Source organism: Lepisosteus platostomus, chromosome 5, assembly GCF_059453375.1.
Source record: "Lepisosteus platostomus isolate fLepPlt1 chromosome 5, fLepPlt1.hap1, whole genome shotgun sequence".
Classification (NCBI taxonomy): Eukaryota; Metazoa; Chordata; class Actinopteri; order Semionotiformes; family Lepisosteidae; genus Lepisosteus; species Lepisosteus platostomus.
In genome coordinates this window covers 23,652,998-23,671,022 of record NC_142615.1, presented here as the reverse complement: position 1 = coordinate 23,671,022, position 18,025 = coordinate 23,652,998, and the positions used below count along the sequence as shown (strand labels likewise).

Sequence of the window (18,025 nt, the reverse complement as noted above, 5' to 3'; positions counted from 1 at the left end):
GGCGGAGATCTCGGCCATTTTAGAGGTGGTGCAGGCCTACTGCGCTGCCTCGGGCGCCAAGGTAAACTTGGAGAAGTCTGAGGTCATGCCGGTGGGGAGGGCAGACCTTGCCCCGCTCTTCGGTTACCCTTTCAGGGTTGAGACGGGTCACCTGAAGGTCCTTGGCATCTACATTAACGCTGATGAGCAGGCCACTGGGCTTCTCCTGTGGAAGGAGAAGCTCATTAAGATGAGGGCAAATTAAATCGGTGGAGACACAGGTCCCTGACCCTAAAGGGAAGGGTCCTGCTCGTTAACACACTGTGCCTGTCCCTCTTGTGGTACCCACTGTCTGTGATGCCTCTTCCTGAACGGGTAGAGAATGAGATTAGGCAACTGGTGGTGGGATTCGTGTGGGAGGGGAAGCCTCCGCGGGTCACTCATGACACCCTCATTGGGAAAATCTCCAGGGGTGGGCTGAAGCTGTGTGATGTAGGCCTGAAGCTGAAAAGCTTTAGGCTGAAAGTAGTGAAGAAGTTCCTTGACCTGGATAATGTCAGCATTTGGAAGATTGGTATGGGAAGCTACCTCGAGACTTGCGGGGGCTTGGGGCAGGAGACTCTCCTGGTGAGGCTGACTCCGGGGTTGATAAAACATCTGCCCTCCTTTTACAGGGAGGTCCTGCTGGCGAGGGGGTAGTTCATGTCCCAGCATGTCTCCTACACGCCGGAGACCCGGGCCCAGATTCTGGAACAGCCTCTGTTCCTCGACCCCCTGCTGGTGTCTCGATGGAACAGGCAGCTCTACGAGGCTGGCATATCCAAGGTCAAGGATCTTCTTTATGAAGTAAAGGACGGATTTCTGCCCACCCAGGCTATTGTCGACGCTGTGCGAGAGGTCGACGACGAGCTGCCTGTCAGTAAGATCCGTCAGGATTACGAGCCGCTCAAACTCGGTCTCCCGGACAGTTGGCTGGAGAAGCTCCATCTACAAGACGGGGCAGCAGGCCCGGCCTGGCCGGAGCTGAGGGTGAAGTGGGGGGACCGTGGGGTGGACCTCCTGGGGTTCACCACCAGCATGTTCTACAGGCTGATGGTGGCGAAACGCTTCAGAGTGCCGGTCTCAGAGGTGGTCTGGGGTAAGATCTTCCCCCAGCTCGAGCCAGGGCGTACTTGACGGATCTGCTGGATGGCCTGTTTCGCTCTGTTAGAGGAGCTGTTCTTGACGGGGTGCCCTGGAAAGAGCTGTTCCTCTTTGGGTACCGCGGGTCTGAGAGGGGGGTTAACGCCATTTTAGTGAACCTCCTCCTCAGCCTAACGAGGACAGCTGTCTGGGAGAGGAGGAACCTCATGATGTACAATGGCCTGAAGCCAGACCTTGTCAGGCTGTGCATTGCCAGGGTGAAGGACTGCTTCTCTCTCAGCCTGGCCTACTGCAGGGCTGAGAGGCGGATGGCCGACTTTCGCAGGATCTTCTTAAAAAATAACATCTTTGTGGACCTGCGGGAGGAAGGCCTGTACTTCCGGCTCTGAGATGGGGGTGTCTTTGAACAAAAGACACACACGGCTCCACCCTTTTCCACCCCTGAATAGCATTGGCGAGTTGAATAGCATTCAATTCACATCGAATAGCATTGGCCCCTGAATAGCCCCTGAATAGCATTGGCGTAGCTCAGCACTGGGCCACTGGGCACAATTTCCCACCGTTTCCAGAGTGTAGTGGTTATCACGTTAGCCTCACATGTGGAATGTCCCCAGTTCAAAACAGAGCAGCTTTTTTTGTTGCCACGCACACTGTTTGGGGATTCGCCTAGCGCTGTGATCGAACAGACCCACTCACCTCTTAGTGTGGCGGGATCTGCACAGTGCATGTCGCAGCGCTTTCTGCTTTCACTTCAATGTGCTTCCTGATGTCGAGTCGTGTGCTGTGCAGAGGCTCTGAAAGTGAGAGCAATGAAAAAGTGCACAGCGCTGTGAAAGAAAACACAGAGAAGTGAAAGGCAGTCCTTTCTCTAAGACCGGGGTAAAGTTAGCTTGAAGTTCAAAAACGATTTTTGCACACCTGTAGTGCTTTCGCGAAATCTCTTAGAGTTACAAAAACACTTGCTTTGTGTATAAAATGCATTATGAATGCTTTCTCAGCCTTCACTTTGCCATTTTTATGACTTTTTTTTACCACGCTCAAATATTGTTTTGTCCATATCTTCACAATGGAAGCACAGAACGTCTTCAAACCAAATGCATTTTAAAGACCACAACTTGTGGAAATTTCCACATTCTCTACATCAAACTTTCAGTGAGCTAATTTCGTTTTTCATCGATGCGTAATTACGCACTAACTGGAACCCGGGGGACCGCTGTGTGCACATGTTCACAATGCGAGAAATACTGTTCAATACGGCTTCATGCGAAAAACCCGTATATGACCTTAGGAAGCAGAACAGTGCAGTCTCCAATTACCCAGACTGTAAGATGACAAGATGAGTTGATGGAAAGAGCACAAAAGTTCAGCTCGTACAATAGGCAACGAAGATCCCAGCGTCGTCATCGCACATGAAAGGACTGCCTTGCAGACCAAGGGCAGTGGGCGGTGCCCTGTAAGAGGGGCAGAGGCGGTAAGCCATGATGCCGAGACGCATGAAGCGAGGGGGATTAGCTCAAATGGTAGAGCGCTCGCTTAGCATACCCGGTGCTCTCGTTTAGCCTCTGCGACTTCTGACAGGTGCTCCTCCATTGCGGAGAGAATGTCCTTCAGTTGTCAAGCGTTGAAGGGCCACACCTCCTTCCCAACCTCAGTCTGCACTGAGTGCGTCTCCGGCATTTTCTCGTCCAATTTGTCAGCTTAGCAAGTGAAAAGTATATCCGAGTGAAAACAGTGCTGATAATACTCTCACGAATTGTTAGAAGACGTGCTTTTGATCATCGATTGCTTAACAATCACATTCGTTCGACTTGAGCCATCAAGCTCGTAGTTTTCCTTCAAATCTTGAAAGCTCTCAGTGAGAACATCATAGGCTGCAGGACGCCCCGTAACTTGATTACTTCAACAGAAAGAAGAGCAGACAGCTCGACAAATATGTGAGGCGCAGAGAGCGCAAGGCGAGCCGCACACGTTTCGGTGGCTGAGAGAGGGCAGTTTTTGCTTCTGCATTTCCCAAGTAAGGACGCATGACAACAAGCGATCGCGGTGCTCATCTACGACACAGTGGTGATGAGTTTTCAGTACGTGTTCTTTTGAACGAGCAATGAGGTTGCCGCCTTGGACAGCTGACTGCACGCTCTCATTGTGCCACGTGATGAGAATTCACCAGGCTCGTTCAGTCATTAGTCACATTCCATCGTTTGCCATAAGCAGACGCTGCGAAGTGATGTGGATATCAGTTCCCAGTCTTGTGGAAGAGGAGGAAAAGAGCACACGAGGGCTCGTCCGGGAGTTGAACCCGGGACCTCTCGCACCCTAAGCGAGAATCATACCACTAGACCAACGAGCCACAGCAGCACTTTCCATTTCAATCTGTCAGTGAGCTTGAGGATGGGGAGAGGCGCCATTCGCTCGTCCAGTCAGACCTTCATCAATAAGTCAAGAAAGCTGCAATTACACGACTGCCTTGCAGACGAAGGGCAGTGAACTGTGCCCGGTAAGAGGGGAACAAGCGGCACTAGGTGACGCCGAGGCATAAGTCCCAGCGAGGGGGGTTGGCTTGTATGGTACAGCGCTTGCTTTGCATGTGGGAGATAGCAGGATCAATTCCCGCATCCTCCAGGTGTGTGCTTAGAGCTTGATGTGCCGAAAGGTGTCCTTTAGCCTGTGGTCCCGCCTTACATGGAGAGCATCGTGCAGCTGTCAAGCGTTTCGCAGCCACGCCCCCTTTTCATCTTCTCTCTGGCTTAAGCGTCACTCCGCCCCTCTCTCTTGACATTTCATGTCAGCATGTCAGAAGTCCGAGTGACATTTTTAATGGCTGAGTGAGGGCACGATGCTGAAGCAGAGAGGCCACTTCAGCCACAGAGACTTGTGCTAGGTGAGATCTGAAAGACGGACTCGCAACAGAAACAGACCAAAAATGTATCGGTGAGATCAAAAGGCAAATGCAACATTCAGCAGAGGGCGTCTAAAGATTAGGGAACGGGCGACTGAAATCCATGTGAGGCAAACTTTCCGGTGTGTGTACTGCAGCTGGGCTTGTTGGCGTAATTGGTAGTGCGTCAGTCTCGTCATCTGAAGGGCCTGAGTTTGATCCTCACACGGGGCAGGGCTGCTTCCTCTCTTGCTCTTTTCAAACACTTGCGGCAACTGTTCGCTCATAACCACGTCTGGAATGCGTGACCTTTACACGGGCGAGAAGCAACGCCGCATCCCTTTTCTAAAGAACATTCACATTCAGAAAAAAGTCAAGAAATTTGCCATTACTTTCGCTCGCACTGCTGTCAGCCTGCCCATGTTGCCAAAGAAAGATTCACTCGGCGTCAACATGACAGAACAGCCATCACTTGAAAACAATGTTCCACACTCCGTAAGCAAGAACTTCAGTGTTTGCAGTCACCCGATATGCCGATAGTCAAAGGAGCGCATAACACGATGCGTCAAAAGACAAGATGAGTTGATGGAAAGAGCGTTGAATTGATGAGCACAAAAGTTCAGCTCGTACAATAGGCAACGAAGGTCTCAGCGTCGTCATCGCACTTGAAAGGACTGCCTTGCAGACCAAGGGCAGTGGGCGGTGCCCGGTAAGAGGGGCAGAGGCGGTAAGACATGATGCCGAGAAGCATGAAGCGAGGGGGATTAGCTCAAATGGTAGAGCGCTCGCTTAGCATGCAAGAGGTAGCGGGATCGATGCCCGCATCCTCCAGGTCTGAGTTTGGATCTCCGGAAGCCCGGTGCTCTTGTTTAGCTTCTGCGACTTCTGACAGGTGCTCCTCCGTTGCGGAGAGAATGTCCTTCAGTTGTCAAGCGTTGAAGGGCCACACCTCCTTCCCAACCTCAGTCTGCACTGAGTGCGTCTCCGGCATTTTCTCGTCCAATTTGTCAGCTTAGCAAGTGAAAAGTATATCCGAGTGAAAACAGTGCTGATAATACTCTCACGAATTGTTAGAAGACGTGCTTTTGATCATCGATTGCTTAACAATCACATTCGTTCGACTTGAGCCATCAAGCTCGTAGTTTTCCTTCAAATCTTGAAAGCTCTCAGTGAGAACATCATAGGCTGCAGGACGCCCCATAACTTGATTACTTCAACAGAAAGAAGAGCAGACAGCTCGACAAATATGTGAGGCGCAGAGAGCGCAAGGCGAGCCGCACACGTTTCGGTGGCTGAGAGAGGGCAGTTTTTGCTTCTGCATTTCCCAAGTAAGGACGCATGACAACAAGCGATCGCGGTGCTCATCTACGACACAGTGGTGATGAGTTTTCAGTACGTGTTCTTTTGAACGAGCAATGAGGTTGCCGCCTTGGACAGCTGACTGCACGCTCTCATTGTGCCACGTGATGAGAATTCACCAGGCTCGTTCAGTCATTAGTCACATTCCATCGTTTGCCATAAGCAGACGCTGCGAAGTGATGTGGATATCAGTTCCCAGTCTTGTGGAAGAGGAGGAAAAGAGCACACGAGGGCTCGTCCGGGAGTTGAACCCGGGACCTCTCGCACCCTAAGCGAGAATCATACCACTAGACCAACGAGCCACAGCAGCACTTTCCATTTCAATCTGTCAGCGAGCTTGAGGATGGGGAGAGGCGCCATTCGCTCGTCCAGTCAGACCTTCATCAATAAGTCAAGAAAGCTGCAATTACACGACTGCCTTGCAGACGAAGGGCAGTGAACTGTGCCCGGTAAGAGGGGAACAAGCGGCACTAGGTGACGCCGAGGCATAAGTCCCAGCGAGGGGGGTTGGCTTGTATGGTACAGCGCTTGCTTTGCATGTGGGAGATAGCAGGATCAATTCCCGCATCCTCCAGGTGTGTGCTTAGAGCTTGATGTGCGGAAAGGTGTCCTTTAGCCTGTGGTCCCGCCTTACATGGAGAGCATCGTGCAGCTGTCAAGCGTTTCGCAGCCACGCCCCCTTTTCATCTTCTCTCTGGCTTAAGCGTCACTCCGCCCCTCTCTCTTGACATTTCATGTCAGCATGTCAGAAGTCCGAGTGACATTTTTAATGGCTGAGTGAGGGCACGATGCTGAAGCAGAGAGGCCACTTCAGCCACAGGGACTTGTGCTAGGTGAGATCTGAAAGACGGACTCGCAACAGAAACAGACCAAAAATGTATCGGTGAGATCAAAAGGCAAATGCAACATTCAGCAGAGGGCGTCTAAAGATTAGGGAACGGGCGACTGAAATCCATGTGAGGCAAACTTTCCGGTGTGTGTACTGCAGCTGGGCTTGTTGGCGTAATTGGTAGTGCGTCAGTCTCGTCATCTGAAGGGCCTGAGTTTGATCCTCACACGGGGCAGGGCTGCTTCCTCTCTTGCTCTTTTCAAACACTTGCGGCAACTGTTCGCTCATAACCACGTCTGGAATGCGTGACCTTTACACGGGCGAGAAGCAACGCCGCATCCCTTTTCTAAAGAACATTCACATTCAGAAATAAGTCAAGAAATTTGCCATTACTTTCGCTCGCACTGCTGTCAGCCTGCCCATGTTGCCAAAGAAAGATTCACTCGGCGTCAACATGACAGAACAGCGATCACTTGAAAACAATGTTCCACACTCCGTAAGCAAGAACTTCAGTGTTTGCAGTCACCCGATATGCCGATAGTCAAAGGAGCGCAAAACACGAAGCGGCAAAAGACAAGATGAGTTGATGGAAAGAGCGTTGAATTGATGAGCACAAAAGTTCAGCTCGTACAATAGGCAACGAAGGTCTCAGCGTCGTCATCGCACTTGAAAGGACTGCCTTGCAGACCAAGGGCAGTGGGCGGTGCCCGGTAAGAGGGGCAGAGGCGGTAAGACATGATGCCGAGAAGCATGAAGCGAGGGGGATTAGCTCAAATGGTAGAGCGCTCGCTTAGCATGCAAGAGGTAGCGGGATCGATGCCCGCATCCTCCAGGTCTGAGTTTGGATCTCCGGAAGCCCGGTGCTCTTGTTTAGCTTCTGCGACTTCTGACAGGTGCTCCTCCGTTGCGGAGAGAATGTCCTTCAGTTGTCAAGCGTTGAAGGGCCACACCTCCTTCCCAACCTCAGTCTGCACTGAGTGCGTCTCCGGCATTTTCTCGTCCAATTTGTCAGCTTAGCAAGTGAAAAGTATATCCGAGTGAAAACAGTGCTGATAATACTCTCACGAATTGTTAGAAGACGTGCTTTTGATCATCGATTGCTTAACAATCACATTCGTTCGACTTGAGCCATCAAGCTCGTAGTTTTCCTTCAAATCTTGAAAGCTCTCAGTGAGAACATCATAGGCTGCAGGACGCCCCGTAACTTGATTACTTCAACAGAAAGAAGAGCAGACAGCTCGACAAATATGTGAGGCGCAGAGAGCGCAAGGCGAGCCGCACACGTTTCGGTGGCTGAGAGAGGGCAGTTTTTGCTTCTGCATTTCCCAAGTAAGGACGCATGACAACAAGCGATCGCGGTGCTCATCTACGACACAGTGGTGATGAGTTTTCAGTACGTGTTCTTTTGAACGAGCAATGAGGTTGCCGCCTTGGACAGCTGACTGCACGCTCTCATTGTGCCACGTGATGAGAATTCACCAGGCTCGTTCAGTCATTGGTCACATTCCATCGTTTGCCATAAGCAGACGCTGCGAAGTGATGTGGATATCAGTTCCCAGTCTTGTGGAAGAGGAGGAAAAGAGCACATGAGGGCTCGTCCGGGAGTTGAACCCGGGACCTCTCGCACCCTAAGCGAGAATCATACCACTAGACCAACGAGCCACAGCAGCACTTTCCATTTCAATCTGTCAGCGAGCTTGAGGATGGGGAGAGGCGCCATTCGCTCGTCCAGTCAGACCTTCATCAATAAGTCAAGAAAGCTGCAATTACACGACTGCCTTGCAGACGAAGGGCAGTGAACTGTGCCCGGTAAGAGGGGAACAAGCGGCACTAGGTGACGCCGAGGCATAAGTCCCAGCGAGGGGGGTTGGCTTGTATGGTACAGCGCTTGCTTTGCATGTGGGAGATAGCAGGATCAATTCCTGCATCCTCCAGGTGTGTGCTTAGAGCTTGATGTGCCGAAAGGTGTCCTTTAGCCTGTGGTCCCGCCTTACATGGAGAGCATCGTGCAGCTGTCAAGCGTTTCGCAGCCACGCCCCCTTTTCATCTTCTCTCTGGCTTAAGCGTCACTCCGCCCCTCTCTCTTGACATTTCATGTCAGCATGTCAGAAGTCCGAGTGACATTTTTAATGGCTGAGTGAGGGCACGATGCTGAAGCAGAGAGGCCACTTCAGCCACAGAGACTTGTGCTAGGTGAGATCTGAAAGACGGACTCGCAACAGAAACAGACCAAAAATGTATCGGTGAGATCAAAAGGCAAATGCAACATTCAGCAGAGGGCGTCTAAAGATTAGGGAACGGGCGACTGAAATCCATGTGAGGCAAACTTTCCGGTGTGTGTACTGCAGCTGGGCTTGTTGGCGTAATTGGTAGTGCGTCAGTCTCGTCATCTGAAGGGCCTGAGTTTGATCCTCACACGGGGCAGGGCTGCTTCCTCTCTTGCTCTTTTCAAACACTTGCGGCAACTGTTCGCTCATAACCACGTCTGGAATGCGTGACCTTTACACGGGCGAGAAGCAACGCCGCATCCCTTTTCTAAAGAACATTCACATTCAGAAATAAGTCAAGAAATTTGCCATTACTTTCGCTCGCACTGCTGTCAGCCTGCCCATGTTGCCAAAGAAAGATTCACTCGGCGTCAACATGACAGAACAGCGATCACTTGAAAACAATGTTCCACACTCCGTAAGCAAGAACTTCAGTGTTTACAGTCACCCGATATGCCGATAGTCAAAGGAGCGCAAAACACGAAGCGTCAAAAGACAAGATGAGTTGATGGAAAGAGCGTTGAATTGATGAGCACAAAAGTTCAGCTCGTACAATAGGCAACGAAGGTCCCGGCGTTGTCGTCGCATTTGAAAGGACTGCCTTGCAGACTAAGGGCAGTTGGAGGTTGCTGTTTTGAGACGGAGGCATTGGGATGGTGGGCCGAGGTCTATTCTTCTTAAGGAATTCTTCATCGTGAAAGATCGGTCCACAGGTCATCCAAAGAACTCAGGGAATCATGTGCTACTGAATGGAGTGAAGTGCTGAAACACATGACATGCCCCCTTGAACTCACATGCTGCAACATGCACAGCTATCGTCCACACCAGGCAGTGGGGCTTCAGCAGAATTTGCTACGCCACCTGCAATTACATATCCAGCTGCACACATATGCATGGCCCTTCTTTCGTTTTCAGGATCTCAAAAAAAAGCTTAGCTTGGTTTTCCTGCCACCTGATTGACCTCATCTCCCTCAGAATGTGCCCCGCCACATTCATTGCTGAAGCAGGACGGAGGCTAACGGACATGTCAGAACAGTGAGGTTCAACGATCTCTCCAAAATATTGTGGTTGTAGTGGAAGAGATATGTTTTAAATTGTACCTTGGTATTTCAAACTCTCTCTAGAATGTTATCCATTTCTATTTTATTTTGACAGGAACTGTTAAAAGGCTAATGACACTAGATGAAAAGAGAAGAAAGAAAACACAACGTTTCAGCCGTGGAGCCTTCTTCAGGTGTGAGGGCTCCACGGCTGAAATGTTGTGTTTTTTTTCTTTTCTTTTAAGCATGGAATAGACCTATTACTTGTTCCTTTGCAGCCTACACATGGTGACGCAGCTCCCCACCTGAACTGCTAATGATACTAGATGCCTGGTAGTTTGTGGTACTTGGTTATTGTCTTATATTTGCTCAAACTGCATATGTGTGATTGCATATTTTTGTGTATTTTCATATGTCAATATTTTCTGAAGATAACACTACAGGTAATACACTGGGACAGGTGGGTCGTCTTCATGGCTCAATAGCATTTCAAATACAGCACCCACTCTGCTGAAACCAAGTGTTTTACACACCAGACAGGCCCCCAAACCTCATACAACCTTACTGTGGCTGTGGCCCCTTTCTTTATTTTGTAATGATTTTCTGAAGATAACACTACAGGTAATACACTGGGACGGGTGGGTCGTCTTCATGGCTCAATAGCATTTCAAATACAGCACCCACTCTGCTGAAACCAAGTGTTTTACACACCAGACAGGCCCCCGGACCTCATACAACCTTGCTGTGGCTGTGGCCCCTTTCTTTAATTTTTTATGATTTTCTGAAGATAACACTACAGGTAATACACTGGGACGGGTGGGTCGTCTTCATGGCTCAATAGCATTTCAAATACAGCACCCACTCTGCTGAAACCAAGTGTTTTACACACCAGACAGCCCCCAGAACCTTATACAACCTTGCTGTGGTTGTGGCCCCTTTCTTTATTTTTTTATGAGTTTTTCAATATGGCACCATTAGACAGGCGGTACATGGGGATAGTACATCGTGCTCTTCACGAGTCAATAGCTCTTCAAGCACAACAGCCACAGTGCTGCAACCAGGTGTTTTACACACCAGACAGCTCCCCTAACCTTATACAACCTCGCTTTGAGTTGTTTAACATTTCTTTCAAATCACTTGGGTTCATCAATCATTTTATCATTTTTCAGCGTGGAATAAACCTATTACTTGTTCCTTGGAGATTACCATCTGCTGATAAGATATGATCGCTATATTGACCATATACAATTTCTTGCATAAGGAATTCATATTTTGCATACACCGATCCCCCCGGAGTCCCAAGTGATTCTGGTTTTGGAAAGCTAAAGGACAATGAGCTTCACGATACCAGGGGGACAGTGGGTGGTCAAGTCTCCCCTAAACAATGGATCTTGTCAGATTATGATGTCAGTGCATTTAATAAATGTTGTTGAACTCTCTTTAGCCCAAATACAGAGGAGCCCAGACCCAGAATGTTACACATACTGACAGAGAGTGATCTCATTATGTGTGTTTGGATTTTAACAACTATTTTTATTGTTTGCTAGAACCAAAACAATCTATGTTAGACATTTTCATCTTCAGCCAAAAATACAAACCTGTGTACGTAGTGTGGTGCAGGTTCTTGTCCAATCCTGCTCTTGGTCCAGGTTGGAGGGTTGCACCGATTCTGAATCTTGTTAGCTGGTATGGATGGGTTTGGGGGTATTGATACCAGAGTGGTCCAGGAGAGGGATTCAGGTGTCTCGGGGGCATTCTTGTTTTTCTATGAGTTCAGGTTGATTCTGTTGGTTCTGTCATGAATCTCCCTCACGCAGGCAAGCGCTCCCACATTCCCTCGAGCTCTCCCCATACCAAACGTGCACATGTCAATCAGTCCTCTACTTAAACCCTCATCTGTCCCCCGGTCATTGCTCACGATTGAGATTCTCTCCCGGAGCTTACCTACTAACTACGCTTTTGCCTTACTATGACTTCTCCCCTGGACCTCGACCCCGCTTTTCCGACAACTGCTTTAGCCACTCGATTTTGTACCTTCGCCTGTTTTACGCTTTCTCGAATCCTGACCCCAGCCTGTCTCTTCATTTACGCCTCTGCCTACCGACGCAACTTCTACGCCTTCCCGGACTCGGGCCCCTGCCTGTTTACTCCGACTACGCCTGCGTCTCGCGCCAACCCTACCAAGGGCACCGCATTGGATCCCTATCCTCAGCAGTCAGCCCCTGCGTGACAGGTTCTGAGTGTCTTGGTTACATCCGTTTGTGTGTATAGATGAAAAAGCTATTGAAGAGCACCCCCACACCCCCCACCCGTCTCGGTGGAAGTTGCCATGTTCAAAAAATCCTAAAAAGATAATTAAAGTTGCACACAACAAAGCATGACTGTGAAAGGTCAGGAGGCCTGCCTAGTGAGCACAACACTTGATTACAGTCAAAAAAACCATTAAAAAATAAAGAATAATGTTCCACAACTCAAAGCGAGGTTGTATAAGGTTAGGGGAAATGTCTGGTGTAAAACACCTGGTTGCAGCACTGTGGCTGTTGTGCTTGAAGAGCTATTGACTCGTGAAGAGCACGATGTACTATCCCCATGTACCGCCTGTCTAATGGTGCCATATTGAAAAACTCATAAAAAAAATAAAGAAAGGGGCCACAACCACAGCAAGGTTGTACGAGGTTCTGGGGGCCTGTCTGGTGTGTAAAACACTTGGTTTCAGCAGAGTGGGTGCTGTATTTGAAATGCTATTGAGCCATGAAGACGACCCACCCGTCCCAGTGTATTACCTGTAGTGTTATCTTCAGAAAATCATTACAAAATAAAGAAAGGGGCCACAGCCACAGTAAGGTTGTATGAGGTTTGGGGGCCTGTCTGGTGTGTAAAAATCTTGGTTTCAGCAGAGTGGGTGCTGTATTTGAAATGCTATTGAGCCATGAAGATGACCCACCTGTCCCAGTGTATTACCTGTAGTGTTATCTTCAGAAACTCATTACAAAATAAAGAAAGGAGCATCAGCCACAGTAAGGTTGTACGAGGTTCTGGGGCCTGTCTGGTGTGTAAAACACTTGGTTTCAGCAGTGTGGGTGCTGTATTTGAAATGCTATTGAGCCATGAAGACGACCCACCTATCCCAGTGTATTACCTGTAGTGTTATCAGCAAAAAATCATAAAAAATTAAAGAAAGGGGCCACAGCCACAGCAAGGTTGTACGAGGTCCGGGGGCCTGTCTGGTGTGTAAAAAACTTGGTTTCAGCAGTGTGGGTGCTGTATTTGAAATGCTATTGAGCCATGAAGACGACCCACCCGTCCCAGTGTATTACCTGTAGTGTTATCATCAAAAAATCATCAAAAATTAAAGAAAGGGGCCACAGCCACAGCAAGGTTGTACGAGGTCCGGGGGCCTGTCTGGTGTGTAAAACACTTGGTTTCAGCAGAGTGGGTGCTGTATTTGAAATGCTATTGAGCCATGAAGACGACCCACCTGTCCCAGTGTATTACCCGTAGTGTTATCTTCAAAAAATCATAAAAAATTAAAGAAAGGGGCCACAGCCACAGCAAGGTTATATAAAGTTTGGGGGCCTGTCTGGTGTGTAAAACACTTGGTTTCAACAGTGTGGGTGCTGTATTTGAAATGCTATTGAGCCATGAAGATGACCCACCTATCCCAGTGTATTACCTGTAGTGTTATCTTCAGAAAATCCTAAAAAATGTAAAGAAAGGTTCCACAACCCAAAACAAAGCTGGGAAAAGTCAGAGGACCTGCTTAGTGTGCAAAACACTTGCTGCATTGTGGGTGCTGTGGTTTAAATGCTATTGGTTTGTGAACAGAATACCCCTATCCCAGTGCATTGTGCCATATTAAATAAAAGCATGAGAAAAAGAGATTCAGAATGCAAAGCTGTGTCAGTGTTCTGTGTAAAAAATCGGTTTGAACATCATGGGAGCTGTTTTTAATAAGCTGCTGAGAAAAGAATATTTTAATCTTCCTGCTGTCAGTAGTATTGTGAATATAGTTGACCCTTACCTGAATGAAAACAGGGCGTAAAGGAAGGGTTTCAGAAATCAAACAAAGCTTTATTCCCGTGCTTATAGTCTGGGTAATGGGAGACTGAGCTGTTCTGCTTCCTATGGTCATATACGGGTTTTTCGCATGAAGCCGTATTGAACAGTATTTCTCGCGTTGTGAACGTGTGCACACAGCGGTCCCCCGGGTTCCAGTTAGTGCGTAATTACGCATCGATGAAAAACCGGAGGTTTAAAAAAAGATAATTAGCTCACTGATAGTTTGATGTAAAGGCTGTGGAAATATCCACAAGTCGTGGTCTTTAAAATGCATTTGGTTTGACGGCGTTCTGTGCTTCCATTGCGAAGATATGGACAAAAGAATATTCGTGCATGGTCAAAAAAATGTCATAAAATCGAAAAAGTAAAGGCTGAGAAAGCATCCACAATGTATTTTATACACAAAACAAGCATTCTCGCAACTCTAAGAGGTTTCGTGAAAGCGCTACAGGCGTGCCAAAATCGTTTTCGAACTTCGAGCTAACTTTACCCCGGTCTATGTGGTGTACAGATAGAACTCAACTACATGGTGTGAATTCCGTGTTTAGGACGAGCAGAACCTGAAAAACGAAAAGCAGACCTCAATGTGATTTGAACATGCAGCCTTCTGATCTGGAGTCAGATATGCTACCTTTGCGCCACGGCTATCAGCACCTTTGAATTTCCCAAAGGAGACAAATCGACTTCACACAAAAAAATCTCCTGTGAAGAGCGCCGCTCTTCCGAAGAGAGTCTCTTCATCCCAGACCACATTTTATTCTTCCTGCGCAGCTCTTGTGCAGGTGTTGTTCTCAATTACAGATCCAGGAACACTGATTTTTTTTCCCTATTTTTTTAACTTAAGTACCCCATGGTGCAACGGTAGCACGTCTGACTCTAAATCCCCAAGTTCATTTTCAAAGTATATCGGAGTCAACTGATACTGATCAGGTTCTGCTGCTACTGAACCCGCAGTCTTCACCTTAAAGTTCAATTCCCCAAGCCTTTTGACCTTATATGTCCATCCCTTCTCGTCAAAACTCGTATTTTCACAGAGTACCCTTCAGAAATCGCAGTATAGAATGAAAAAACTCCAGTAGATCTCGGCCGCTGTTGGTGATTTTCCTTTAAAAATAAATGAATCTCTGGAAATTTTACGGAGTGTATCACTTTCACTGAGACCGAGAAGTGTTAAGCTGTACATGAGTCTTTGTGGTTCGGTTGTTAACCAAAAAGGTGGTGGTTTGAGCCCTCCCAGGGACACTATGAGCCTTTTAATGTACACACCCGTCTCACTTTATCTCCACGGCCGGTCTTGTACCGCAATCAAATACAGAGCCCGTAGGAGGCAGTAAGCTCGCATATATAGCTCACTGTGTATATAATGAAGAAGTAGAGGTTAGTTTCTCATCTGCACGTTACAGAGCCTTACGCAACTCGTACTGTACCAATAGCTAGGGTTTGATCCCTGCACGGGCTTCAGTGGACACAAGAGATACTCTGTAATTCTATACCACTCTATAGGAATGCGTGCTATGGATGCAAGTGACCAATTGTATTTAAAAAAAGCTATTGTATCTCCAGCAAATAGGGAGAAAGGAGAATGTGCGTGATTTTGGAACAATGCCAATATTGTAAACACAGGAATGCATAGAAATACGTGCTACGAACGCAGGCAATCTTGTGAGCACACGAAAGCGTGATAACAGAAAAATATTTAAGAACTGTTCGAATTTGAGAAAAATACACCAAGCGTCTCTGTGTTTCGCTCCCATGCGCATGAAATAAAAACTTTAAATAAATACGGAAATAAAAACAGAAACGTGGAAAAATGCAAGCTTGCGGATTGCTAAAGCAGGTAAGCTACACTATTTTTGAAGAACCTTATTTACCATTGGCAAAAGAGCTGACACGTATTATGTGTGGAGAAAAAGCTGCTAAACAGCTCGACCTGCTGCCCCCCTCCCCCTGAAAGACACAGTCATTCATAGAATTATTGAAATGAAGGATTATATCAAAAGTACACTGATAGAGCGCGTTAAGATGAGCAGATGTTTTTCACTGCAATTAGATGAGTCTGTAGTCGATTTGGCCAATTTGCTCGTTTACGTTAGATACGAGTTTGAGGGTATGTCCCATGAAGACTTTCTGTTCTGTAAACCGCTACCAACAGGAACTACAGGAGAGCACATATTTCAGCTTCTGAATGAATTTTTCGAAGAGAATGGCCTCGACTTGATAAAATGCGTCTGAGTTTGTACAGACAGTGCTAGAGCAATGACAAGCCGACATAACGGTGCAGTTGCACGAATTAGAGAGGTTGCTCCAGAAATTAATGTACGCATTACAACATCCACCGCGAGACCTTTGCCGTCAAGAAAATGCCTGACGATTTAATATCTGTTAGACTCTGTTGTGAATTGTATCAAGGCTCAAAAAATTAATTCACATCTCCTTTGCTCAACTAAATAGGCTCACCCCTCTCACTGAAATGGTGCTTTTTTATTAGTTGTTGTTAATGTTTTTTTTCTGTAAAATACTTTGAGAAGCCACCTTTAAAGGCGCTATATCAAATAAAGTTCATTATTATATTTATTTCTGGGGTTCCTATGAGATGATGACTTGTAGGTGGTACTTGGATGCTTTGGTTGGATTAGGGGTGGTACTTGGTCCAAAAACTTTGAGAACCACTGCTGTAGATACTTTATTGATCCCATGAGGGAAATTAATAAAGCTTATCCAGCTAGCTTTTATGTTTCACACTAAATTGCGATCTTGAAACCAAAATAATTAGAAATATGGAACACAACCGTTGTTCTCCAAGAAGGAAAGCTGTTTAACACTGACGTCACTCCTTTTTATTTAACCCAGATTGTGAAGACAACTCCACCCTATCAAAGGTAATTGTTGCACAAAAGTTGGAAAGCACACTCTGAATCCATCTGTACTGTATATTTGATTTCCGCGATCCGTTCAAGGCTGCTTGGTGCTTCGCAAGCAAGTCATTTCAGGGAAGAAACTCAGTTTAGAGAACTACTGGTGCATTTTCACTCATTGAATTTGATCTTTGTACTCTCTTTTCATTCTCAGCTATAATATTTCAAAATTACAGTTCGGATTTGTTGGAAAACTTCACAGGCATTATTAAGTTAGGACTGTACAATTGTATTTTAATATCTTGGTATATTTACCTTCATTTTAATATGGATGTAACCATAAATGTTGTACTTTTGTCGTACATTTTAACTGAGGATGCACGACGACTATTATACCTTGTGATATATGCAAGACATCTGTAAACGAAGATGTAATTACAGTCAAATTGGCAATTAACAGAAAACCATAATTGTATAATATTATTTCTCTATGTCGATGATAAGTTGAAGGATTTGAAGAAACTATATATTATTCCTCGATATCGATGATCAGTTGAAGGATTTGAAGAAACAACAGCGATAGCAGGTGATTTTGGTTTTGAACCCATCTTTACACCTCAATAATCCATTTGTCCTCGAAAAAAGAAAAGACAGGCATGTTTTGAGTCTCATAATGATCATCTTCTCGATCCAAAGAAACATATAAATTTGATTCCTTCCGTAGTATTTGGGATTTTCTTACGAAGATCTCACGAAGTATTGCCAGGATCTATATTTAGCGTTCGGTAGCGATAACACTGCTGATATTGATTGAGTAGAAATCTATGATGTATTGACAACTTTATCTGAAGCGAGAAGTCCTAGAACGCTGCCTATGAAGTGTTAGGATTCATACCAAGATATACTTTTTGTTTTCAACCCAAAATGCTGCTATTGCATTACACATTATATGAACATTACCAGTTTTGGTAGCTTCTCTGCATGATTTTTCAAAACTGAAACTAATTACAAAATTATTTAAGATCAACCATGACAAAAATATATAAATCAGGACTAATATTACTATCAACTGATGTTACTACAGAAAAAAGATTTAACTGAAATATTAATAAGACTATTTGTGATTATGTCACTTCTCTGCTTCAGCAAGGTCAATATAAGACTCTGAAAGTAGTAAAGCAAAACTGAACTCAAAATCATATTAGGAATTCTGAGCGATATATCCATACAGGTAATCCAATAAGAATGTTGAAATATTTGAATATCATCTCTCTATATATTTCGCTGCTTTTTACCAGGAGTAAAACTATTGGATTGAAGGAATGCTAACCTCTGGGTTAAAATGTATAGTTGTTATTTGGAGAAATCTGTAAACTCATGATCTTATATGTTTTAAAAGACAGCACAGGAAAAAACGACAGTGCTGATTATTTTCCGGAGGCGGAGCACTGATGACCTCTCCGAGCTGATTGATAAAGCCCACCCAGTGGATACTCTAGCAGAACGTCAAAGAACATTCACTTCTGTATCCAAAGAAACCACAGGAACAACATCAGGAAGCACAATTAATTCCCCTTTTAATTTTTTCCTGTAAGGTATGCTATGTGAATTCATGAAGT

General features: G+C 46.3%; 3 non-coding genes across 3 annotated transcripts; all 3 read right to left on the bottom strand.

Moving 5' to 3' along the window:
- Positions 1-3,397: 3,397 nt before the first annotated feature.
- Positions 3,398-3,469, bottom strand: trnap-agg (transfer RNA proline (anticodon AGG)). The gene has a single exon. It is a non-coding gene; the product is annotated as a tRNA-Pro (tRNA).
- Positions 3,470-5,586: 2,117 nt separating this feature from the next.
- Positions 5,587-5,658, bottom strand: trnap-agg (transfer RNA proline (anticodon AGG)). The gene has a single exon. It is a non-coding gene; the product is annotated as a tRNA-Pro (tRNA).
- A 2,117-nt stretch (positions 5,659-7,775) lies between these two features.
- trnap-agg (transfer RNA proline (anticodon AGG)) lies at positions 7,776-7,847 on the bottom strand. The gene has a single exon. It is a non-coding gene; the product is annotated as a tRNA-Pro (tRNA).
- Between the last annotated feature and the right edge of the window lie 10,178 nt (positions 7,848-18,025).